At 45.1% G+C, this 26,944-nt stretch overlaps 1 long non-coding RNA gene across 6 annotated transcripts; it reads left to right on the plus strand.

Annotated features, from left to right (window-relative positions):
• On the plus strand, positions 1-26,471 carry LOC128412637 (uncharacterized). 6 transcript variants are annotated; one of them, XR_008330127.1, is made up of 6 exons: positions 1-304; positions 1,136-1,213; positions 2,273-2,385; positions 9,090-9,174; positions 10,048-10,226; positions 16,006-16,430. It is a non-coding gene; the product is annotated as an uncharacterized LOC128412637 (long non-coding RNA). The 6 variants fall into 6 exon arrangements; XR_008330126.1 differs by lacking the exons at positions 2,273-2,385; positions 16,006-16,430 and adding an exon at positions 26,087-26,471; XR_008330124.1 differs by lacking the exon at positions 2,273-2,385 and having other exon boundaries at positions 1-544.
• Positions 26,472-26,944: the final 473 nt, after the last annotated feature.

Below are 26,944 nucleotides of genomic sequence, written 5' to 3' on the forward strand. Positions count from 1 at the left end.
TCTCCCCATTCACACAAATAAAAAGCAGCAAAACCCCTGAGATGCAGCCACCTGATGACTGCCATTTTGTTTTCCCCACAGCACACCTGACTGACACACCAAGGATGCTGTGTGCCTGTGCCAGGCCTGGTCCTTAGTGCTTAAAAAACATATTTCAAGTGGTAAAAAATAAAGCTTCACATAATTATATCTGAAATGCTTACAACAGGCTCATGAGGACCAATTTTATTACCCCTCCATTGCAGGTAGAAGGCTGAGGCTGAAAGAATAATGGGGTGTTTCGGGCCATCAAGCACATTTGCTGGTGAGATTTAAATGCATCATTTTCCAGCTTACACTTTCCAGCTTGCACTAAACCTCGCCACCTCATAAAGTCAGGGTCCATTTCATTCTGTATGTATGGGTAAAATTTGGTTCCTCAGTGATTCGGGCAAGAAAACACTTGCAAGTCCTAATAACCTCAAACCCATTTGTGAGGTGTGAGGTTTCGAAAGAAGTGAATGGCTCATCCTACAGTGCTGGCCCTACCATTAGGCAGCGTGAGGTGATGGAGGGGGAAAGCTGTGTGCACCCCCTGTACCCCCAAGCTAACTTGCTGCTGTTTGATGCAGTGAAGGCTGCAGTCCTGTCAGCAGTGTTGAAGTAAATTGAACTGCCGGTCCAGTGAGCTTTTGTATATTGAACGGAGGAGGCTGCCACCTGTGCCTCAGGCAGCAAAATGTCTTGGGCTGGCTGAACTTACAGCTGGAAACCCATGCAGTTCACTCTCACGTTGTGAGGCTTTAAATCATCCTGGACTGGCAGCTTCCAGCATAGAGCTTGTGGCAAAATGACAGAACCACCTCTGCCTCTGAACCCCTAGTGACCTTGGACTTGGTTCCTTTTAAAATGCAACCTCAGGGTAGCCAACAACATTCCCCTCCTCCTTAATAATAAGTAGTAAGGACTGAATGGCACTAAGAAAATGTCTGCTTGTATGTATGGTCGTTGCTAGGTAAATGTACAATACAAGTCATGGATGCCTGCACACTCTCACTGGAAGTTAGCAATTCATTATTTCTGTGCATAAACACCATTATAATGTACAAGAACACCATAAATCTCCCCCTTTCCCTTTCTCTCTCTCTCTGACCAGGACATACAAGTGTCAAAGTTCTGCACCAGGTGACCTGTTTATTCATCCTGATTTGCTTGCACAAAAGTTTATGAGAAGGTTAGACAATGTCCGGTCTTTATTGAGAATTTGTTGTCATTTGTTTGCAGTGAGGTTATACAACACTGAGGATTCATCCTGGTTTGCTTACAGCAATTTTATATGCCTTCCCCCTTAATTGTTTGATCTTCCCACTCTTTTCAGTGTGTTCCCGAACTGCAAAAAGTCTATTTTTTAAAGCGGATTTGTTGCAACAGGACAACATAGCACTTTAATCATGCAAACCTACATTTCTGGTATGTGCTTAAATTTCTTCTGCAAAATGCCAACAGTCTGGAGGCAGCCTAAATGAATATCTAAGTCAGTGGTTCCCAAAAACCTACCTGCTTGCATGGATCACTTGAAAATTGCTGATGGGCTTTGCAGACTACCTAATGATTATTCTGACTGTGCTGGATGCTGTTTGATTTGTAGTTGTCCTTTTTTGGCTTATTTTTATTTCTTACATTGTGTTTTATTGTATTATAATTTGCACCTCATAGATTTCATATTGCAATACAACAGAATATGATTTAAGAAAGAAAAGATGCAATAAAATAAAATAAAAATATCAACTTGAACATTCAGGCATGCTGCAGACCACCTGAATGAAACTCGTGGTTCACTGGTAGTCCACAAACCATAGTTTGGGAACTCCTGATCTTCAGGGACTTTTGATCTGCATGTGCATAGAATGGGCACCTAGCTCTCATCTGGCATAGTTAAACGTATAAGAGTTCAGCCTATTGTGCACAGAAATGTGAGTGTGAACATATGGAAGTCAGAGGTAAAGGTAGCAAACCAATTTAGTGCTTATGTGGGTCTTCTAAATAGTTATAGATGCAAATTAAATAGTATGCCCCTGGACATTATGAATGTGATGCTACTTCTAAAAGCCTTCTCAGCCTACCAGTACATTACTCCGCACTCTTAGGATGATCAGGAATGTCAGTGCTAGCCCACTGTGGCTGGTGTTCTGACGTAGGTCTTCCGAAAACAAGGGGTGGTGAATAGCGTCTTGATCTCTCCCTCCCACCTCCACCCATCTTTCCTTGGCTTGATGTGTCTCTTGTACTTAAGAACCGACTGAAGAGAACAAAGAGAAAAGTAGAGAAAACCCAAACCTGTGGTACCCCTTGAATTTTCAGTGAGCATGAGTGAAGCAGAGCTATCTCACGTTTACATGTTTTCAGGTATACACTTAAGTTGTTTCAAGCTACAGCTACCTGTTGTTATTTGCCATGTGGCAGTGCAGAATAAATATTTTTTTAAATGTAGATGTAGCTTCAACATCTATGATAACATATTTAGTTCTTTGACTGTATGATTCAAAAGCACCTAGATGGAGATAGGGTTACAAGTTTGCTGCATTTATTGCATGCAGGAACTGATCCATAAATATATCAACAGTGTTTCCCAGTTGTTGTATGAAAGATCTTGATGGATAATTTTTTTTTCCTTTTATAACAAATTTATTTTCTTTGATGAGATGAGATATTACACTCCATTTTAACTTGGATTTTATGATATACTAACAGGGCAAAGTGCTGAGAAACCCCCACTGTGTAAACTATTAACAGCTGTTCATTTTTTTACTTGTCTACAGGTTTCAAACAAATAAGGCCAAGAAGGCAAGCTATGGTTAAACGTAGAATACTTTGCAAAATGAAGCAAGGCCACTTTAGCATTGGACCTCATTAGAGGGGTCATCGTGTTCATTGCTTATGTAGGCCAAACTCATGAATAGTCATGCAATTGTTTCATGAATATTCAGCAACAGCGATAATAAACTAGAGCAAGCTAGCACGGTTCATCTTAAAACAGATTCAGGTATGGGAAACAGTACAACAAACCCATCATTGCCTGTGGTTGTCCATGTTCATTTCTTTTGCCCCATCATGGCTGCTGGTCAAATAGCTTTTGCAGGTTTAAGAAGCATTAAGAAAACCTACCTAACCTGTATGATCAGATATGATAGCGGGGGCAAAGTAAATTAATGGATACATCACTAACAATGAACATACTCTCTTTAGCTCTCTGAAATACTATTTTGCTCTCCCTGTTTAATTTACTGCTCTTCCTCAAAGTTCAGCTTTGCTTCCCACACAACTTGTTCCTTACTAACTGCTATGAAAACTTGTTTCGCTCCCCCTCTTTCTCTCTCACATTGACTTCAGAATAAATTTTCATGCAATAGCAGGAGCTTTCCCCTGCTCAACCTGGAAACACCAGGGATTGAACCAAAGACTGAGTACAAAGCAAATGTTCTGCCACTGAGGTCTACAGGTCTGTTGGCCTGTCCTTTTGAATGTATGCAGAAGGCTGCTGTACTGGGTAGAAAAAAAATACCTCCTTTGCCAGCACGGCATGATCTATCCTTTCATAGCCAGCTTGCCCTGATGTGTTGGCTTGCAATAATAGCATAGAAAGAAACTGTGCATTCTTATCAAATTTGTACACCAAGCCAATGCATGTAAGATATCCCTATGAAGACAATTTTAAGTGACCTCAAGTGGCAGCTGTATCTTGCGCAGCACCATCTGACTGCAGTGCCTCCATGTGGAAAGTGAATAACTCTAATGCCATATCTACACTACAAAGATATAGTGGTAGTACTTCAGTTTGATTGCTGTGGCCTTTATTTCTCTCCCACAAAGAAACTGGACTATTGTAGTTTGGTGAAAGGGACGCGGGTGGCGCTGTGGGTTAAACCACAGAACGTAGGACTTGCCAATCAGAAGGTTGGCGGTTTGAATCCCCAGGATGGGGTGAGCTCCCGTTGCTCGGTCCCTGCTCCTGCCAACCTAGCAGTTTGAAAGCATGTCCAAGTGCAAGTAGATAAATAGGTACTGCTCCAGCGGGAAGGTAAACAGTGTTTCCGTGTGCTGGTCTGGTTTGCCAGAAGCAGCTTAGTCATGCTGGCCACATGACCTGGAAGCTGTACGCCAGCTCCCTCAGCCAATAAAGCGAGATGAGCACCGCAACCCCAGAGTCGGCCACGACTGGACCTAATGGTCAGGGGTCCCTTTACCTTAGTTTGGTGAATGTGCTGGGTCTATTAGAGATCATTATCCCCTTCCTCACAGACCTGCAGTTCCCAAGATTTCATGTGGAGGAGCAATAATATCAAGCCAGCTTAAGATATGCCCTTTGAGACTATGAAAATATAGTGTTTAGCCTATTAGTCTAATAAAACACTCCGGCTTTAGCCATTTCATTGATGCAATGTCCGTTCACTCTGTATGTTTTTGTGTTGGTGATGTATACCATATTTATTTTAGCTAAATAATATACCAGATTTTGTCCCCCAAAATGTATTTCTTTGGCTGGCAGTTTTCCAGCTTCTCGCCTTTCAAATTATTTAGCATAATAAGTTTTGAAATTATTAAACTCATACGATAAGGTAACTAGATTCATACAGCACACTGAAATGCAGAAACCTTGGTAGAATCCTACATTTAAAATCATGTTTCCTAGGAAACAGTACTTTTTGTAAGTAACTATTTCCAAATTCCTTTATGCATATGAGTTGCTCCCTACCCTCAGTGGCTCACTCACATTGATTGCTCACATGTTTGATATGCCAACTAGCTGCTTTCTTGCACAACACAAAGCAAGTATGTCTATTTTAAATCAGAAATGTTGGTGGCTATGTCAGTTAATTAGTTAGTTAGTTAGTTAGTTAGTTCATTAGTTCATTAAATTTGTCAGTCACTTTACCTTGCCCAGGGCAACACAAAGCAACTTGCAACCCAACAAATAGACAATAAACCCCACATAAATACATTGAAACCAAGAGGAAAGAGAAATACATTAAAAACATCCCACCAGTTCAGATCACAGTGAAACATGGGGTGCTCACGATACTGGTGTAAACTGGAGGTGGTAGTTATGGGTACAAGGAGTGTGTGTGTGTGTGTGTGTGTGTGTGTATGAATTTAAAAACCATTGCACAATACTTTCAGAGTTAGGAATAGTTTTCAGTGCTTTTGCTCCAATTCACAAGAGAGAATCTTCCTAATAATTTCAGAATTCTTAAAAAAAAAGCTACCACCCTCCAACATCTCCAATTCTCCTGCCACCCGACAGGACAAAAAGCCCGCATTTTAGTGAGGATGCTGTGCTTGATGCGGTTGAAGGTAAATCTCCCAACAGTGTACTCTTAGCATCAAGCCAGCTCATTGTTCACAGCCACCTAGCAAATCTGTGTGATCTGAAATAAAAGCAAATGCTATGAAGAGCACTGCAGGGCCCGGATGTCCAGATTCATAGCCCAAGCTTCCTTTTCCGCTGCAGAGTAATTCTACTGCCAGGGAAAGAATTTTTGACTAAAAATAGAAAGAAGTGAAGGATTCTCTGTTGTTCTGAGATGGCACCACCTCTGTATAGAGGTTGGCACCAGCCATATCCCATATCCAACCCCTTGCAAGGCCAGGATCTTTACACCAAAGCTAGTGTCTGGTAGGAGGGGCAAGGGAGGAATGTTTGGCTTGAATGCGGTGAAGCCTTGAACAATTGTCCAAACTGTTGTGAGAAGTTGTAGTCCTTCAATTATGTAATATAATTTATTTGGAGAGAGTCTCCCCCTTGTCTCCCTCTTACTTACTTACTTACTTACACACACACACACACACAGAGAGAGAGAGAGAGAGAGAGAGAGAGAGAGAGAGAGAGAGAGAGCGCTCTCCATATCACCATAGTTTCCTTGCTAGAAATGCCAAGTTTCGGTGTGATTTTTTTATATATATATAGTCTGCAGAAGAAACAAATTACTATGCACTACAAAACAGAACTGGCATTTCAAATTTAAAACAGATGACATCAGCATTACACATGGAACCAGACACCATCAAATCATATGCCACCTCATAAATATTCAAGCTGGTGGGGCAAAAGAAATGTAAAGTGCATGGCTGGCCAACAGGGCTCCCCAGGGGCTGGGAGCAGGGCGGAGGGAGATTCCTTTCTTGGAGGCTTTTAAATAATGCATGTATGCAGTCCGTTCTGAGTAGCCTATAGGGAGGCAACTCAGCAGCGTCTGCAGATTTCTTTCGGGGTCTGCATTACACTGTGGTTTATGAGAATGGAGCAAATGAAACCTAGCGATGGTTCTTAGCATAGGATAGAAATGACCATTTGACACAGGGATGGGGGAAACTGGTGGATATTGTTGGTCTCCTGCTCCCATCAGGCCCATGGCAGCCTGTCCAAAGATCAGGGAAGATGAGAGCTGGAGTTCAGCATTGTTTGGAGAGCCACAGTTTTCCCGTTCCTTATTTCGTGGAGTCCAAAAAGCAATGTGTGAAAACATGAGGAAAGGCCTAATAGCAGCATAGGCACCCCCAGGCACCATTTTTATTGCACATTTGCGATGATTTGTGCTCATGATGCTTTCAGAGTGGTCACATGTGACCCAGTTTTCAATACAGTTTGTGCCTTCAAATGTTTTGGGGTGGTCAAATTGCTTCATTTCCAATCAGTGCATACCCCATAGCAGGGGTCAGCAACCTTTTTCAGCTGTGGGCCGGTCCACCGTCCCTCAGACCATGTGATGGGCCGGACTATATTTTTTTGGGGGGGGGGTGAACGAATTCCTGTGCCCCACAAATAACCCAGAGGTGGATTTTAAATAAAAGGACACATTCTACTCATGTAAAAAACACCAGGCAGGCCCCACAAATACCCCAAAGATGTGTTTAAAATAAAAGGATACATTCTACTCATGTAAAAACACACTGATTCCCGGACTGTCCGCGGGCCAGATTGAGAAGGCAATTGGGCCACATCCAGCCCCTGGGCCTTAGTTTGCCTACCCCTGCCCTACAGCACTCTGCTGAAATCCTGTAACTTTCCAAACCACAAATGCTCTGGTTTATTTTTGAGACACTTTCTGTGGTGGGAAAACAGGGACCTTCAGTCCTTGCTGCTTCATTGGGGCAAGACCTGCTGCTGTGACCACTAGGACTGAGCTGTTTTGTTTCCTTGAGAAATGAGTTGACGTCACTAACATAAGGTATTTTACTGCTGACCTATGCCTGACTCCAGCTCTGGACAGCAGGTCACCTCCATGCTTCTCCCCCACCACACCGGTCATGACAGGATTTGCTGTGAACCCTGAGAATGTCAAATCAGAAGTCTGACTGAATTCAGCAGGACTTACTCCAAGATTTCAGCCTTACATATAAATAAAAAGCACTACCCCAATGCACCGCCTTTGTATGGATAAGATTCCATTCACATCCTACTCTTAAATAGATCTCCCATGTAGCAGCTGATTAATTTCAGCAATGACGGGACAGGATTTGGTCCCTGACAATTCACTGGGGCCTCCCAGGTACATTCTTGTCTAGACTGCAGGGCAATGTCTGAGGGTGCTGAAGTCTAGGAAACAATTTGGGAAAGGCAACTGAATAGCAGAGAAACAGGGTGCAGGAACAAAGGTATTTCTGAAATAATACCACTTAGAAGGGAAATTCCTGTGCGTGATGTGGATATAAATCTAAGGTTTGCGGTATCCAAACTAGATCACAGCATGCCTTTGGAAAGGGTCCATAGACGGGCAGCCGCTGTCAGAACCATCTGTTATTGCTGAATGCCTCATCATTCACAATACAATTGAGCATCCAAAGATGCTGAATCTTCAATTTCACTTTACATTCCCTGGAATTTTTCTAACCTTAGGTCTCCCTTCCCTCTTTAATTTTGCTATGAGTTCATCAAATGTTTGCTCGGATTCTTGAAGGTAGGAAAGGAAATGAGCTCAGACAAGGCTCACAGCGGCATTACTTCGCCACGTGTTGCATGGGCAACAGGGAAAATGAACTCATTGCACAGAGAAGATATGCAGAACATTAAAAAGGAAAGATATGAAACGCTCTGTTTTGTTTTGCGCTCTGCAGAAAGCCTTTTCTGAAACTTTCCAAATCCTTCTATAATGAGACAGATATGCAACAATAATGAAAACACTGGGTTTTCGCACTCAATCCCCCAAATCCTAAAGGGTGGCCACTTTTGGCTGCTCACACTCAGGGACATTGGTTGGGGAGGACAAGGCATTCCTGTGAGAGGCTTTGTGGGTTTTAATGCGTATTTCCTTGGCTCCTTTTAAGATCTGTGGAAATCCTAGCCTGCCAGGAGCTAAGGGTGTTCAGGTGCCTTCATGGCTTAACATGAGGTTCTGTCTGTGACTGTTCTCTACAAATTCAAGCTGTACAGACTCTCAAGCTCAAGTGTAATTGCAAAGGGGGAAAGAAAGCTAGCAGCCTGATCTGTAGGGTTTCACGTGATCATATGCACATGTTGTTAGACATTCCCTAATTCCCTAAGCAGAAAAAAATAATCTAGGGGCAGTGCTACTCAGTTTGCCATCCTTTTGCAGGATCTGTCTGCCAGATGGACAGGCATCTGACTGACACAGTTTCCAGTACCCTTTCAACAAAATTCTCCAATATCCCTAGCTGCTGCTGAGATGATAGACTTCTTCAGATGGGAGAAGGAAACATCTATTTTCCAATATATGATTACTGCAAAGCTCTCTGCTTTGCCATATAGTAGCTATCTGAAACCTTTTCCACCTAGCACAGCTAACTACAAAAAGAGATTTTTTTAAATAAAAGATGTTCACCCTAATGATATGCATGTATACTTGGAAGAATGTCTTACTTAGCCCCAAGTAATAGGAATGCATAGGATGACAGCCTTGTTTATCTTAAAACAAGAACACTATCCTATGCAGTGCATATTTCAGTTTTTCAAAATTTGGGTCGGTACCTGGCTCATGTTCCAATAATGTATTGGGTTTGGCTGTGTTTAAATCTATTTTTGCTCTTTTCTTTTCTTTTTCTTTTCTTTCTTTCTTTCTTTCTTTTTTTTTTTTTTTTTTTTTTTTGCAACACAGGGTCTTCACTTCTGCTTTGTGCCAGTAGAGGATTTTTCAAAAGACAAACACAGCTCCTGGGAAGCCTCTGCAGATTCCTCCCAAAGTGCGTAATGGAAACAGGTGAAGCGTAAACAACACGCTCACCCACTTGTCTCGCTCCTCTTAGAATATTCCAACAATGTCTTTATTTAGTGACAGTTTGAGAGATGCTTACAAATAAGTAGGTAAAGATTTTCCTATGGGTGAGAGTTTTCAAATACATAGAATAAATAATCTGGGACGGGGGGGGGGAGAATTCTTAAGATTGTGATCAAAAGTATTTTGGGCAAAAACAGCACTATGTACTGGAAATAGTTGGATTAAATTTAGTACATTCGTTTTTAAGAAATGGATACCTGACAAACCAGATAAATCTAAAAACAGAACCGTGATATACAGCATTGAGATATTTAGGCATTTCCTTCAAATAAGATATAATAACCCTATAATTTAGCTTCATGTGCATGTTGTGTTTCCAAATAATGTAGTTGCAGTGTTTCTAATCAACGCCCACCCATCTCATTATTTTCCTTTTACTATGCTTGCCATACGTCAAAAAAATCCTGACATGACCTATTTTGTGGGTGTAAAAATGGCGTCCGGATGTATGGCTACGCGATGGAAAAAGCAGTGGAAACAGCTCAAGAAGCTTAAAATCACAGTTTTGGTGGGTTTTCTTAAAAAAAGCATGTTGCGGGTGTCAGGAATTTTATTCCACCTATTCACCAAAGTTGTTTCCAGCCCATGGGCCAAATGTGATTGCTTGGACTCTACCCAGGCCACACCCCATCCTTAGCCACACCCCCTACCAGCCCTGCTTTGCATTCTCATTGCGAGTTTTTGCCTGGCTGAAATGTGTCTTGAACTCTGGTAAGGACTTTTGCTTGTTTGGATGGATGGTAGAGAGACAATTGCTACTGTTTTTTTGTACCCCCAGTGGGGCCATGACTGACTCCAGTTACGAAGGCTGCAGCTGCTGCTGAAGATGCCAGAAACCATCTTGCTACGGATCCTGAACGGTTTGGCCCCTGCCCTCTGCTTGGCTCCTTCCCACCCAGCCTTGGAGGGTGGCACCCTGACTGACTCCAGCTGCAGAGGTTGCTTCTGCGGCTCAAGGTGAGAGGCCAGAGAAATTTCGTTTGGAGATGATTATTTTTGCTGCTAGCTGGACTATATTCTTGGGTTTTCATTGTGAGAATTTACTATAATCAGTGGGTTATTCAATTTTATGGTATTATTGTATCACTAATACTCAGGGCTTTTTTCAGGGGGTACTCAAGGGCACCTTTTTTTGTTAAAAAGTGTGGCACTTACTGTAACAACTTGATGGTGAATACTGGCACCTATTTTTCTAGGGGAAAAACACTGCTGCTACTACTACTGCTACTACTAATTATTACCCACCCTTCACTCTAAGGTCCCATGAATGTGAGACATTCTATTAGGGAATTGTTTATATGACTATTTAAATTTTGTTGAGGTTTGTAGTTCATAGGGAGTTATAATCCATAAATGATGGATTTGATGTTGTGAGCCACTTTGAACATGGTTTGAGCTTGGAAAAGCAGCATACAAATAAATGATGGTGATGATTTCCAGTTCAAAATATCTCAGGCATGGAAAGGGCTTGAAAAGATTCTCTTTCTTTAACCTTAGGCTGGATTTGGTCCATGATCCACTGGCTCTCTACCTCCTCCAGTCATTCTTTCCGAGGGCCTTCCATTGCTTTTCTTACATACCTGCTTCTCCTGCTTCTAAAAGCATTTGCTTAAATCACTGATGGGACGCGGGTGGCACTGTGGGTTAAACCACAGAGCCTAGGACTTGCGGATCAGAAGGTCGGCGGTTCGAATCCCCACAACAGGGTGAGCTCCTGTTGCTCAGTCCCTGCTCCTGCCAACTTAGCAGTTCGAAAGCACGTCAAAGTGCAAGTAGATAAATAGGGAAGGTAAACAGTGTTTCCGTGTGCTGGTCTGGTTCGCCAGAAGCGGCTTAGTCATGCTGGCCACATGACCCGGAAGCTGTACGCCGGCTCCCTCAGCCAATAAAGTGAGATGAGCACCGCAACCCCAGAGTTGGCCACGACTGGACCTAATGGTCAGGGGTACCTTTACCTTTTAAATCACTGATAAGGACTAGGTACTTGATTAGGTATTTCTTCCAAAGTTCCTAGTTATGCAGAAGACAATGGATAAGCAAACACATTTTTAAAAAAAGCTTTTTACACCCCCCCCCTTCTCCTAATATGCTCATCCTTCATTCTGCAAAACCTTTTGGAATCAAATGATTGGCAGCTACAAGGCCACTGCTTTGCATTTTAAAACCAATCTTTGTCTTTTAATTAAGGCCTGTTGTAAGAAATGTCTTTCCTTTTCCACCCCGCCTGAACACCCCACCTTTAATGTAAATATCCTATTTTATTCATCCACAAGGCTCCTCTTATTTGATGTATGGTTTAATTATGCCTCCAGTCACTCACTCCTAGAGAGAGAAAGGGAATGGAAATTAGTTTTAATTATGCTTGCTGTTTATATCATTTTTGTTCTTCAAGATGAAACTGCCAGCCTCTATTATTTGGCGTTTTCTCTGAAATAAATAGCATGAGATGAATTAGCTAATTGTTATTTTTTCACATGAAATATATATATATATATACATTTTGAATCGCTTTTCAAATGTGCAGTGCTTTGTCACAATAAATAGCCTTCACGCTTTAGTACATAGTAGCTTGTGTTAATGGACTTCTGTGCTGTTGGTGCATCTCCCACTTTGCAACTGTCTGTGAGTGGCAGACATGTTTCCTATCTTCACAGAAGGTTCAACAAAAGTTTCTACAACCCCCAGAATTCTTCTTTTAAAACCAGCTGCTGGGAAACTCGAAGTGTTCAAATTGTGATTTACTGGTTCTTTATAGGCTTAGCATGTAGTTTATTACTTTTGGGGATCCCATTTGGACAGCTAAGCTTTATATCTGCATGGTAGCAGAGTTGTGAATCGCCCAGAACCAAAAAGCCAGTTCTCCATCGAACGACCAAAATATGTGTTGTTAACTGTTTAGTTCTGCCTTTGAGACAGGGGTGGGGTTTTTTTTGTCAGTGTGAGGGGCCTGACAATTGGGGGTAGTGGGCTTTAATCTGTTACACACACACCCTGGTTGCCATGGCCCGGTTCATGGGCGATCAAAGTCCCAGCAGGGGATGTCAGGACCAGGGGCAAGATGGCGGGCTGGGAACAGGAACGGGGGGCCAGAAGCCAGGAGTCAGGAAGCCAAGAGTCTGAGGGTCAGAGAGCCGGGAGTCAAGAAGCCAAGGGTCCGAGGGTCAGGAAGCAAGGAGTCACGAAGCCAAGGGTCCGAGGATCAAGAAGCAAGGAGTCACAAAGTCAAGGGTCCAAGGATCAAGAAGCAAGGAGTCAAGAAGCCAAGGATCAAGGATCAGGAAGCAAGAAGCCAAACGCAGCAAGGCAGGAAGCATGTTGCTGTGGCAAAGAGCTGAAGGGATCCTTCCAATTTCTCCCATTGTTTTGGATATATTGCAGTACTCCAATAATTTGGCAAGCCACTCTATCTTTGTTGGTACAGTACCACTTTTCCAATTTTTCGCAATCAATAGCCTTGCGGCTACTGTTGCATATAAATATAAGGTCTTGTCTTCTTCCTTTAGGCTTCCTGGTACTATTGGAAGGATCTCAAAAGAGAAGGCAGACAGGGACTGGAAGGTGTTTAAAAGATACTTGCAAAACTATATCGAAAAATCAGAACTCCTATTAGAATAAACCAGTTTTGTTTCAAATATTGGAATACTAAATAAGATGGATAACAATGTGTAATAGAAAAAGATGTATGAAATTAGGTTAAAGGTGTGTGAAAGAAAGTAATAGAAGTGGAAAGAAATTGCAATTGAGTAGATTGGAAGTCTAACACAAAGGGTGAGGGGTGGTGGATGGTGATGGGAATTATCTGTGGGATTGAGTGTAGGTATGTTGTATGTATGTAGGTATGTTGTATGAAATGTATGTTTGTTTGTATGTTTGTATGTGCATTAATGTTGAATTATGTTAACAATAAATTAAAAAAAAAAAAAAAGAGCTGAAGGGAACTGCTGACCTTATATCCCTTCCCAGCTCTTGCCACCAGGTGCTGTGAGTTACCAAACGGCCTCACATGTGCGGCCACGCCTTGCCTCTTCAGAACAAACTTAGGAAGGCCCCAGTCCTGCAAAGTCCTATTGGTCACAGGGCCTGGCTCCTGTACGCACACCTGACACTGGTGGTCCAAGGTGGCTGTTCCCCCCACCCCACAGGAGGGAAGGTCATTGAATCAGGATCACAACAAGGGGCAAAGGGTTAACACCACTGCCCTCTAGCCACCACACTAGAGTCCAAGGCAGGGCTGAAATTGCAGGACTATGGCTCTGAGTAATCAACTTGCTCCTAGAGAAGCTGTAACCAGACTTAGCCTTTGGGGCTGATCAGGTGCTGATTCTCTCCAGGCTGCTAGAGCTTAGGGGAAAACCAGAACCACAACAGCAATAGATACCAGGAGTGGGGTACCCTCTCCTCCCCACAACCTGAATCTCCCCCCAATAACTGGATCTCTTTGAACTGCTCCAAGACTACCTGAAGACTGGAGGAGTGATGCTTTGTAGAAAGTGTTAGAATTGACTGAGGAATTTGAATGTTCTGATACAAGTATTGGATCTCTGAGTGACCAGGACCATTCTTAGACCATTCTGCCACAGGGGATGCAAACTGGATTTTGCAGTCTCAAATTATGTGGTGACCAGTAGACAGACTAACTCCATATGAAAAACAAGAGAGAAATAATGATTCACTGATGCATGTAAGCACCAGTAAATAATTATGCTTTTTTACTCTATGAAACTCTGTTTTTGCCTCACTCGGTACAAGTCATCTGCTCATAATCTAATATACAATTACACTTTGCAGTGGTAAATATCACACACATCACTCCTTGGTAGTGGGAGTTTAATTTCCCCATCTCTTTAACTAAAATTGAAAGCTCACAAGGAACTAAAGTGCACTGCAAGGATACAACTAGGTATCACTCAGGAGTGAACTTTGCAATTCTCTGCTCTTCAGAGCCATTTGGCAAAATACGGTCTGAGTCATCTACAACTAGAATTGCTTTTTTTCCATGGTGGGGGAAGTGGGGGACAAATTTACAAGCTGTGAATTAAATTTTCTAACTGAATGTTATGGACGCTGTCCTCACCTCAGGCTGCAGTGTGATTACTGGGCCTGATTTTTTTTAATAAAAAAACCAACAGTGAAAATTATAAAAATAGCATCTATAAGGATGAGCCAACTTATTAGATTCCCCTTGGAGGGAAAGTAAGTTTTCTATCTCCAATCCAGAATTTTGCATCTTCATTTCCTTCAGTTGCCTCAGGTTTTGTTGGCATGGATCAATTGCTACATGACTTTTGTTATGTTAATTACCGCTAATCATGTGTGTGGTAATGTAAAGCTGCCTTGCACTCACCCACTGCTTTCTTCTTATTTATTTATTGCATTTATATCACACCTTTTCATCCAAGGGGGTATACATGCCCCCCCATAATCCTCACAACAACCCTGTGAAGTAGGTTAAGCTGAGAGGCAGTGACTGGCCCAAGGTCACCCAATGGGGCCAAGTTGGTATTTGAGCCCTGGTCTCCCTGGTCCTAGGGACGCGGATGGCGCTGTGAGTTAAACCACAGAGTCTAGGGCTTGTCGATCAGAAGGTCAGCGGCTACGGGGTGAGCTCCCGTTGCTCAGCCCCAGCTCCTGCCCACCTAGCAGTTCGAAAGCACATCAAAGTGCAAGTAGATAAATAGGTACCACTCTGGCGGGAAGGTAAATGGCGTTTCCGTGTGCTGCTCTGGTTCACCAGAAGCGGCTTAGTCATGCTGGCCACATGACCCAGAAGCTGTAAGCCGGCTCCCTCGGCCAATAAAGCCAGATGAGCGCCGCAACCCCAGAGTCAGTCATGACTGGACCTAATGGTCAGGGGTCCCTTTACCTTTACCTTTTACTCCCTGGTCCTAATCATTGTACCATACTGGCTCTCTTACTGGTAACAACTCTCTAGGGTCTCAGACAAAAGTCTTTCCTCTCACCTATGGACCTTTTAACTGTACCTCGAGTTACAGTCCCTCCCAGTTGATATGCACTTAGTACCACAACCATGTCTTCCACCATGCTTTTCTGCCTAAAGCTCTTGCTAGAACCACATCTCCCATAGTCCTCTGCACCACGGCACACTGTTAACCAGTGTTCTCCCAACATGCCTTTCGACTGCTCCTGCCACCACCTATTTGTTGGAAAGGAAAGAGCATGACGAGCGAGTGTATTTGAAGGGGTTGATATTTGGGGGTTTGGGGATGTGGGAGGGGAGCTGCAAATCCTTCTCTGGCTCAGATTGAAATCCAAACCAGAAGAGAACTTTGGGGGCTCATAAAACTTACCTCTTGTTTTGAGGCAGGCTTTATGAGTCTTCAGTGTTCATATCTGAGTCTGGCTTGGCAGAATTTTGCAGCATCTCCAACTCAGATATTGGCTAAGTGCTCATTCCTTTTTGCAATTAGAAAAGAGAGAGAAAATGAACACTCAGGACAGTTTCAGGTCTCAAAACTCCTAAAGGTCACCCTTTTGAATATATTGGTAGAGTTTCTAAATCCTTCAGTTACAGCACAAAACCCATGAGGATGTCTGGCCCAGTCATTCTGTCCAATTGATTTTAGTTAGCTTTCTAAAGTGCATGTTTTCTCCAGCTCATGTTTCAATTTGTTGTTCACCTCATGGCCCTCTTGACACCATATAAACTCCGCACAAACACTGTCATCATTAAATGTAATCTCTTTCTCCATTATTCAAGGCCCTATTTATCTTGCAGCCCCAGAGAGACCAGCCAAGATGAATTAATGCTAACAGCTCTAAATCTGCAGATAATCTCTAGGGTTATTTTACCATACACAGTTCCTAGAAAGGTCCTTGTCAACCACTTGCTGCTCAGCTCCAGGTCTGGAAATCATCACAATTCGGAGCACGTTCTTCGAAACATTAATCTTTGCTTGTTTTTAATAAACCTAGTCACAAAATTGGTTTTGATTCTTATGCATTGCTAGAAATTTCAGTGAATGAACCCGGAAAAACTGACTTTGTGCAAAGGTATTTGATTCCATAACTCCTTCATAGCAACTCCCCTGTGAGGAAAAGGTAGGAGGAGTTTTTAGTTTAGAGGAAAGGCAAGTAAGATGTGACATGATAGAAATTTATAAAATTATGCATTGTGTGGAGAAAGTAGATCGAGAAAAGCCCCCCCCAACCAACACTAGAACCAGTGAAGCTGAAAGTTGGAAGATTCGGAACAGATAAAAGAAATTACTTCTCAACGCAGCACATAGTTAAACCATGAAACTTGCACTAATTTGGTTAGTTACTCTGCAGGCTCCAAGGCCTCATCAAGAATAAAGTTTTTTATATCATTAACTCAGTTTGAAGTGAGTACCTACATGAATGGCAGAAGACAAAACAGGGCCAGAGTCAAAATTAGACACGTAGCAGCACACTACAAGGTCACCTCTTTCCAGTCTCTTCTTTTGCGTCTTCCTTCCGCTCAATCTCTTTTCCTTCCTTCCTTCCTTCCTTCCTTCCTTCCTTCCTTCCTATATAAAATGAAGTGCTGGTACTAATATCTTGATAAAAGTGGTTTGGGTGCCAACACAAAATGGGTGCCACAAGCAGCAAAAAAGAGGTGCTAGCACCCAAGGCATTTTGGCACCAGAGGCGAACCACAAAATGACGCCCCCGCACCACAGGAAAAGGGGTGAGGAAAGATTTGCTTTGGGAACAATGTGGGGGTGGGGTTGGCCAAATCAACCTTATTGAATGGTTGAAGTGTGAATCAAAGGCAGTGGGTGGGGAGGGGCCCACAGAACCACGCTGGGCAGGTGCAGAGCCCAGGAGACCACAGAGGTCAGCCCTCCCCATTTCCTCCTAGGGGTGGGAACAGGGCTGTCTTAAGCATATGTGGCGCCGGGGTGCAAAGATCCGCCCGGTGCCCCTAGATTGCCCAGAGTTGTCAACCCCCAAAGTTGTTGACCTTTTTTTAAGGAAACAGTTTACCTTTAGAACAGTTGGGGGACGCAGGGACTCACAGCGCCCCCCCCACAGGGGCGTACGAAGGTGGGTGCAGGTTCCATGCTGGGAGGCCCCCCAAATGTCAGGTGGCACAGCTGCCGCATTGTCCGCCTGCTGCCAGCTGTCAGCGCGCTACTGCTGCCGTTTGCATTCCCCGTCGTTCTGCGCTGGCACCCCACGTTGGGCAGCGCTGAGAGTGTGCGCTGACAGCGGAAAAGCCAGCAAAGGAACCCACAGCTCGGTGCATGCAACAGGATGCGTCGCACAGCACCCACAATGTTACATGGCGCTCTGGGCGCAGTGCTGAAACAGTTAGCCCCCATGCAGCTGGGGCAAGAGTCGACAGCCGAGCGGAGCAGAGCCCCTTGGAGCGCTGCAGGCTCTTCTGCTGCAGGTGGCTTAACGTGAGTTCGGAGGCGAACGCTGGAGTCTGGGGAAGAGCCTGTGGTGCTCCAACGGCCTCTGCTCCGCTCGGCTGTCGGCGGCTCTTCCACGGACTCCAACGCTCGGCCCCAGACTCTGAGCCTGGTGCCCCTGAGAGCTCGGCGCCCGGGTACCGTACACCCCTAGCTCCAATGGTTAAGATGGCCCTGGGTGGAATGATACCCTGTTCGCCAAAAGGCTACTGTAGAGGCTGCATGGGGGGGGTGCTCAGGTGGCATCAGATCCAGCCTCCAAGGAGCATGCTGCAGCCATTGCTGCTACAGCAGCAGCAGGCAACACATTCCTTGGAGACTAGATCTACTGCCACTGTGGATCCTGCTGCCCAAGGCAATTGCCTTCCCTTGCTTCATGGATGGGCCGGCCTTGGATGATACTCTGTACCAGTGAGTACTGTCACAAAAAAGCCCTTGCATAAATCTATGTATTTATTAGAGAACAATTATTTTCATGTCAAAGAGGACACACACACCACCATTGTCTTAAGCAGGTATCAGAGCATAACCCCCAATTTGAAAGGCCTTCCTTTTATTAGGTACTCCAACAACCTACTAAGTACTGTGAAGGATCAAAATTCTATGCTCACGCCACATCTCCCTTCCTTTATAACCCAAACAGATGTCTAACATTACAGCTCCCATTAAGTGCAAGTTTTCAAAATGACACTTAACTGCATCGCTGTCTCCATTAACCATTTGGGTGGAAAATGTCAGAAGAGCCACTCTGGCACATTTTTTCTAGCACTTCAAAAAAAAAAAAGCAAAAAGCATTATCCCCTTTTTGTGTTATTCTTGGACCTCTTTGCTAATAAAACTCCTTCCCAATCTTGGTGGAGTCCTTGAGAAGGCAGAGATGGTCTGTTTCTAATTGTTTTCTTATTGTTGGCTTTCAACATCACATCTTTTCTGCTGATGTCTGCCTCAAAATCCCTTCCGAGGGAATATAGTGTTTCTTCCATGAGATGGTGATCAGACTTCATGGCAGGATGTTTATCTGAAGGGGGAAAATGTTTTGATCTGTAGCTGTCATCTTAGGTTGGATCTTGCGTGCGTTAATTTGGATACAGTTTGGTTTGATGGGTTATTTTACACGGTTTTTATCTTGTGTTATTATAATAAGGAGACATTTTACTAATGGCCATTGTTTTTCCACCTTTTCAATTAGATTCAAGTGTTAAGCGTTATGTGTTCAGCAATGCATATTACTTGAACAATTCACATTTTAACATGGTGTAAGGAATTCCTAATTCACTGTTGTGACATTTGCTGTTTTCCGTTCATGCGATATGTCCCAATGGCATTGAATGTGTAGTTTTTGCATATGAAGAAAATTGGCAGGATATTTTCTAATGGAAAAGGGCAATCCCTGCATAGCTGGTACAGCCATGGTCTAGGAGTGCTCCTGGTTCCATCTCTGTCAGAAGAGGACCATGTGATCTCAATGTCTACGAGTGTCTTTTACCAACTTTGGCTGGTAATACAGCCTCTGCCATTCTGGACCTGGTTACTTCCAGGTTGGACTCCTGCAATTTAGTCTACATGGGGCTGCCCCATAGGTTGGCCTAGAAGCTGCAGTACAAAATGCCCTGGCTTCCACTCTTCACTGGGGCAGACTATCACCATCATGTAACGCTGTTGCTGAAATAATGGAACTAGCTGCCAATTAGCTACCAGATTAAGTTCAAGGTATTGGTACCGGTAATTACTTTGTGTGGTCAGAGTAATATTGAAGTACTTACATTTTTGATTGAACGATTCCAGACTATATGCTGCAAATATATCATTCAGATCTGATATTTTTGGTGTGCATGCCTGGCATGTTGACTTCTACACAATCCTGTTTTCTCAGCATGGATATTATTTGCTGTTCTGCCACTTGCTATCCATACCAGTGGGCTGAGTTTGGCCGCATGTATCCTGCCTGAGAGATTTTGTTATTGTTGTTGTTCCTCCCCAAGTCACTCCTCTCCTGCCCTTTTCAGTTTTAGGCATGGGCTCATCATTATTATACAGCTCCGGGTGAAATCTGAAGACGCACCTCTTTACTGTGGCTTTTGACACTTGGGGTGTATGTTTTTAGGACCCACCTTATTTTGTGATTGCAAGATGTTTTAAAAAGTTTTTAATATTGTGTTTTAATGCTATAATCTGCCCCCAGTACTTTAGAATGAACGACGGATATACAGCTTAGGACCAGGATGCCTATATATTGTCTCACCCATTATAAACCCAACTGAGCAATGCACTCTGCATTGCTGGAAATACCATCTCATCAGAAGCTCCTTTCTGTATGATATAGTAATAATAATATTATTATTATTATTATTATTATTATTATTATTATTATTATTATTATTTATACCCCGCCCATCTGGCTGAGTTTCCCCAGCCACTCTGGGCGACCCCCAACAGAACACTAAAAACAGAATAAAACTTCAGACATTAAAAACTTCCCTAAACAGGGCTGTCTTCAGATGTCTTCTAAAAGTCTGACAGTTGTTTATTTCCTTGACATCTGATGGGAGGGCGTTCCACAGGGCAGGTGCCACTACCAAGAAGGAGCTCTGCATGATTCCCTGTAACTTCGCTTCTCACAGTGAGGGAACCGCCAGGAGGCCCTTGGCACTGTACCTCAATGTCCAGGCTGAATGATGGGGGTGGAGATGCTCCTTCAGGTATACTGGGCCAAGGCCGTTTAGGGCTTTAAAGGTCAGCACCTACCCAGGGCCTATGTCAGTGCTGCCCGGGGCAGGCGGGCTCCCAAGGGGTGCGGGGTACGGAGGGTGCCCTCACAGGCACAGGATAGCTGCTTGGGTGCACGGAGCGGCGTGCCCTTCAGCCGGGATGGAGCAAGCTGCCCACAAGGGCAGAGCAAGCCGTCAATGGTGGACATTTGGCGCGCCGACCACCTGCGACTGCCAAATGTCACCCCCCTAGGAAAGATACCCGAGGCAGTCCACCCCCACCACACACCCCTTCCTCTACCCCTGTACCTACCCTTCAGAACTTTGTTCCATTACATTTCAGGAAAGCGCCATCTCTATTGTCATTTCAGCTTCCTTTTTCAGCCAAAAAGTGGATAGGTTTTTTTTTTACCACTGTTTGTATCTGTACAGTGGTACCTTGGGTTACATACGCTTCAGGTTACATACGCTTCAGGTTACAGCCTCCGCTAACCCATAAATATTACCTCGGCTTAAGAACTTTGCTTCAGGATGAGAACAGAAATCGGGCTCTGGCAGCGCGGCGGCAGCAGGAGGCCACATTAGCTAAAGTGGTGCTTCAGGTTAAGAACAGTTTCAGGTTAAGAACAGACCTCTGGAACGAATTAAGTACCTAACCCGAGGTACCACTGTATTTAATTTGAAATAGTTTGTATTATGGATTTTTAGAATTGTCTTTATTAAATTGTTTCATATATGTCTGATCTTTTACTGTAAAATCACTTGGAGATGTCTTATAGGAAGTGATTCATAAACGGGAAAAATGCTACCAAGAAGAAAATAGGGGCGCCGGGGGACGAGACAGAAATGTAGTTTTTCACCTTCCCTTTAGCCATGAATCAGGCTTGCCAGAACGGATCACTTCTATTGGTAGCTCTGCCTTTGGTAATGTCCAATATGCAATTCCTTAGAAGGAAGTTTTAAAAAATGAACATCCAGATCCAATGTCATCAGCCGAGTTCTGCAATGTGCATAGCTTGAGAGATTTTTTTTTTCTTCAGACATCTGTAAACAATACATTAATACTCTAAGGCACAAGAGTGGAACTATATTTATCCTAAATATTCAGGAAAACAAAATGAGAGGTTCAAAATCAGATCTAGGGATATGAATTAACTGTATGAAGCACAAAGCACTCCAACCACTGTGTTCCTGTCATCTGCCCACTAGGATCTATATGTCTTAATTGTGCAATCTGCCCCTTTCACCACTACAGAGAACATTTCTTGATTCAAACTTGATGTATAAAGAATATATACCATATTTTTCGCCCTATAGGATGCACCGTCCCATAAGGCGCACCTAGTTTTAAGAAGCAGTGGCGTAGCGTGGGTTGTCAGCACCCGGGGCAAGGCAAGTAATTTGCGCCCCCTAACCCGTGGATTTTAGCACTCGAGTGCGTGCGCGCCCCCCCCAGATGTTGCGGTCGGTGCGGCCGGCCCCCCGGACCCCCCCACGCTACGCCACTGGGGCTGGGGGCGAGCGAAGGAGCCAAGGACCCCCCCCAAAGGCTCAGCAGGAATTTATTAAATTTATTATTTGCGGAGCCCCCGCAGGCCGAGGCAGCCGAAGCCCCCTCCCCTCGGGCGCCTCCCCGCCCCCTCCTCTCCTTGGGCTGTAGGTGGAGCCCGCGTTCCGAGGCGCTCCAGATCCGGGCTTGGCGAGCGCCTCTCCTCCTCCCGGCCGGGTCTGGGGGCTTCCAGACGCGCTCCGTCCTCACCCCCCCCCGTGGCTGAGACTTGCGCTGAGAGCCGGAGCCAGCGGCGCCCCCTTCCGCCGGGAGACCCTCGCCCGCCCGCCAGCTTCGTCTCGGAGGGTTTTGGGGAGGGCAGGGCGCGTCGAGGCCCCTCGGAGCTCTCCTCCCTTCCAGTCGGCAAAAGCAGCCGCTGCCTGTGGCTGGGCCGAGGGGATGGCGGCGGCGGCGGGGTGCGGCGGCTGCCCGTGCCCGGCCAGGCGTCGGTGGCGGCGTCGGCGCTGCTGCAGCGGCTGCTCCTCCTGTGAGCAGTGAGTGGAGCGCAGCCGCAGTGGCGGGGGGCGCGCGCGCTAGGGCGCAAGGCTGGCGGTGGCGGCAGGGAGCCCGGCGGAGGAAGGAACTTGTCCCTTCCCTCTGGACTCGCGCCCCCCCAGATGTTGCGCCCGGTGTGGCCGGCACCCCTGGCACCCCCCACGCTACGCCTCTGTTAAGAAGCACCCGAGCTTCCCCCGACCCCAGCCCCCAGAACAGGCAACTCTCCGCAAGCCGTGGGAGCCCGGTGCCGGGCTCCCGCGCCTTGCGGAGAGCTGCGCGAAGTCTGGGCCTGCTGAGCTCAGCGCGCCCAGCCTTCGGCATGCAGGCAACTCTCCGCAAACCGCGGGAGTCCAGCCCAGGGCTCCCACGCCTTGCGGAGATCTGCACGAAGTCTGGGCCTGCTGAGCTCAGCGTGCCCAGCCTTCGGCATGCAGGCAACTCTCCGCAAGCCGCGTGAGTCCAGCGCAGGGCTCAGCGCGCCCAGCCTTCGGCATGCAGGCAACTCTCCGCAAGCCGCGGGAGCCCAGGGCCGGGCTCCCACGGCTTGCGGAGATCTGCGCGAAGCCTGGAGAGTGAGAAGGGTCGGTGTGCACCGACCCCTCTCACTCTCCAGGCTTCAGCGAAAGCCTGCATTCGCCCCATAGGACACACACACATTTCTCCTTCATTTTTGGAGGGGGAAAAGTGTGTCCTATGGGGCGAAAAATACGGTAGAATGCTGTATGCACACAGTGATGCTGTAACATGCACTTCCTGTTTCCCCCCACCAAAGAATGATGATCCTCAATGGCGGACTCAATTGGCGCTTTATCCTTCCACAAAGAACATGGCATCCTATAGATGTTGACAACTGAATGCTTGAGTCCCAGTCCTTGTTGACACCCAGCTCTACCTCTCCTTTAAATCAGAACCAGTGAAGGCAGTGAAGGTCCTGTGTGAGTGCCTGGAGGCGGTTGGAGGATGGATGGCGGCTAACAGATTGAGGTTGAATCCTGACAAGACAGAAGTACTGTTTTTGGGGGACAGGGAGCGGGTTGGTGTGGGGGATTCCCTGGTCTTGAATGGGGTAACTGTGCCCCTGAAGGACCAGGTGCGCAGCCTGGGAGTCATTTTGGACTCACAGCTGTCCATGGAGGCACAGGTTAACTCTGTGTCCAGGGCAGCTGTCTACCAGCTCCACCTGGTACGCAGGCTAAGACCCTACCTGCCCGCAAACTGTCTCGCCAGAGTGGTGCATGCTCTAGTTATCTCACGCTTGGACTACTGCAATGCGCTCTACGTGGGGCTACCTTTGAAGGTGACCCGGAAACTGCAATCAATCCAGAATGCGGCAGCTAGACTGGTGACTGGGAGTGGCCGCCGGGACCACATAACACCGGTTCTGAGAGATCTGCATTGGCTCCCAGTACGTTTCCGAGCACGATTCAAAGTGTTGGTGTTGACCTTTAAAGCCCTAAACGGCCTCGGTCCTGTATACCTGAAGGAGCGTCTCCACCCCCATCGTTCAGCCCGGACACTGAGATCCAGCGCCGAGGGCCTTCTGGCAGTTCCTTCATTGCGAGAAGTGAGGTTACAGGGAACCAGACAGAGGGCCTTCTCGGTAGTGGCGCCCGCCCTGTGGAACGCCCTCCCATCAGATGTCAAAGAGATAAATAATTACCTGACATTCAGAAGACATCTTAAGGCAGCCCTGTTCAGGGAAGTTTTTAATATGTAACGCTGTACTGTTTTTAACACTGATTGGGAGCCGCCCAGAGTGGCTGGGGAAACTCAGCCAGATGGGCGGGGTATAAATAATAAATTATTATTATTATTATTATTACTTGTTATCCCCATATCTGATCACCAACTATTGCACCTTGCACAACACACACACAGTCCTGCCTATCAATAAGCTGATGTCACTGGTGTGGTCTGTCATGATATCTCAGTGAGGGCAGGGATGAAAGGAATCTTTGGAATGTGTTGTCCAACCTCAGAACAGCAAAACTCCATAAAGGGATTTCATTTTTTTCCTTCTGAAAATATTCCTGCTAACTTTAAACAGGGAGGAGGAGGAGAAACCAGCTCCAAGCCTCACTAAGAAGGACCCAATATTAATTATGATTTTACTCCTTGGCTCTTAGACATTGTGATGAGATCACTAGCCAGAGAATAATCAGTTTTCCAGATGTGCAACCAATAGTTCTGGCTTTTTAAGATACAGATTAATATATCTTATTTAAATAGCTATGCCCATTGGAGGTTTCAGCAAGTAATAAAATACATGTTTGGAGATGCGTGTTTATTTTAATAATGAACGAGCAATACTTGTTACTTCATTTTGGAAATAATTGTTGCGATTAATCCACAGCCGTGCTTCTACATTTAGAGGAGCCTACCCAAAAAAAAACAACAAAAAAAAAAAAACGAAGGGAAGTTGGTCTAATAAGGAATATGCTCTGAACAAATGAATTCCACAACATGTATTGAATCTGGATAAAGCATCTGATTAGATCATGATTTATTTCATGGGTTGAAAGAGAAAGCATTCCAAGTATTTTTAGTGTTTTGTGGGTCCAAGATCCCACAAGTACTTAATATGGCCTTCATATTTGGTAGAACAGGAATGGCTTAGGAGGGGGGATCAGTGATATATCACAACAGTAAGTGAGGGAATGCTTAATGGTATAAACAAAACATTATCAGGCGTATTTGACCAATGGGCCTGTCTAATAAATTATTATTTGGCAAATGTCTTATAAACATAGGTCTTAATGTCTTCAGGTCACATCTTTATGGCTGCATTTTTAGCCATATCAGTTGTCAACGAAGAGTGTTTGGCTCTGTTTTTTGTTTTAAATATTAAAGGCCATCTGGAAGTGACTGTATATGTGTATGTATGTGTGCACACATACACACACACACACATTCACAACTTGCAGCGGTAATTTTTCCTGCTTGGCTCCTACCCCCACCAGGTAGGAACATCATAAACTTGCATTTATTAATTTTTGAGTAGAATATTTCCATCAGTGCAATGCAAATGGGTTGCTGTCTCATCCTGAATGATGCCACCCCAATCTCCAAGAGGTTCAAGATTCCAGGGATTCCAGGCGCTTACCTAGGGTTTTGTTTCCTCAGAATGAGGCACAAGCAAAGACTGTGCTGTCCTTATGATATGTGGTTTATTTACACATATATAGAATCTGAGCCTACGATGGAGCGGCGCACAGCATTAGCACCCCAAGTAGGTCTTGCTTCTCCCATAGCCACTGCCTTGGATTAAAGCAGAAATCAAGCATGGTGCCCGCTCACTCTGGCTTCCACCTGCTTCTAGGCCAGCTTTCTCTTTCTGGCTTCTGCCTGCAGCCTGCTTTTAGCCCAGCTCACAAAGACACACACAACTCTGGTTTTTGTGTGGTATAGTGGTTAAGAGCGGTAGACTCGTAATCTGGGGAACCAGGTTCACATTTCCACTCCTCCACATGCAGCTGCTGGGTGACCTTGGGCTAGTCACACTTCTCTGGTCTCTCATCCCCACTCACCTCACAGAGTGTTTGTTGTGGGGGAGGAAGGGAAAGGAGATTGTTAGCCGCTTTGAGACTCCTTCAGGTAGTGATAAAGCGGGATATCAAATCCAAACTCTTCTTCTTCGTCTTGTCCTTCAAACTGCAATACAAGCCATGAACCATACTTAGGCCATTACCAAGAAGTTGTCCTGGCTATTCCAACAATTGAATTCTCGATGGATCTAGGAATTTGGAGATACTTGGGCATACAGCCTAGCCCCAGCCCAACTCTCAACACTACATTCACACAAGAAAAAAGGTAAATGAGTCTGAAAAGATGCCACTTCAACTGTACTCTTCTTAATTTTTGCAGTTTGTGGGTGTAGCAGATGCTTGTTGGCTACAGATGTGAAGGTGGGGCTTTCACATAGGAATCTTCCTTACTGGATTGGGGTAATAGCCTGACACTCATGCAGCGACTTTTAAAATAGTCATACTAGTCAGATAAGGGAGCAAAACCTTCGGGTGTTTGTGCACAGCCAGGAAGAATGAGGAAATATCAGTTATGATTCCTTGGTGTGGTTTCTTGATGCTGACTCGTTACCATCAGGAGCTGGCAGCTCTGAAGAAGATGGAAAGACAGGAACGTGGGGAATGACTGAGATACAGTTTGTACCTCAGAAATTGAGGAAATAATGTGTCCCTGCCGTCATTCCAGAGGGGTCACAGAACTCATCTGTTTCAGGTGGCCTTTGCCAGCAGTCATGCTCTGCTGCACTGTGGATTAACTTGCTCAATTACTCTTCGCTACACTTCCAACGTACCCAGTCGACAATATGGCGAGGCATCCAGTGTGAAGCCAGTCACAGACTTGCTCCTTTATAGGCCTTACCGTTCTGAGAAAGCTATCAGGAAATAGAGAGCCTGGACTAAGACCACAGCCAGGAAGCTGCAGGGTTGAGGGCTCCAAACACCTTTAAAGCAAAGGCAATGTTAACATGTGATTTTATTATATATATTTATTTTTAAA

The sequence above is a fragment of the Podarcis raffonei genome, chromosome 4 (genome assembly GCF_027172205.1).
Source record: "Podarcis raffonei isolate rPodRaf1 chromosome 4, rPodRaf1.pri, whole genome shotgun sequence".
NCBI lineage: Eukaryota > Metazoa > Chordata > Lepidosauria > Squamata > Lacertidae > Podarcis > Podarcis raffonei.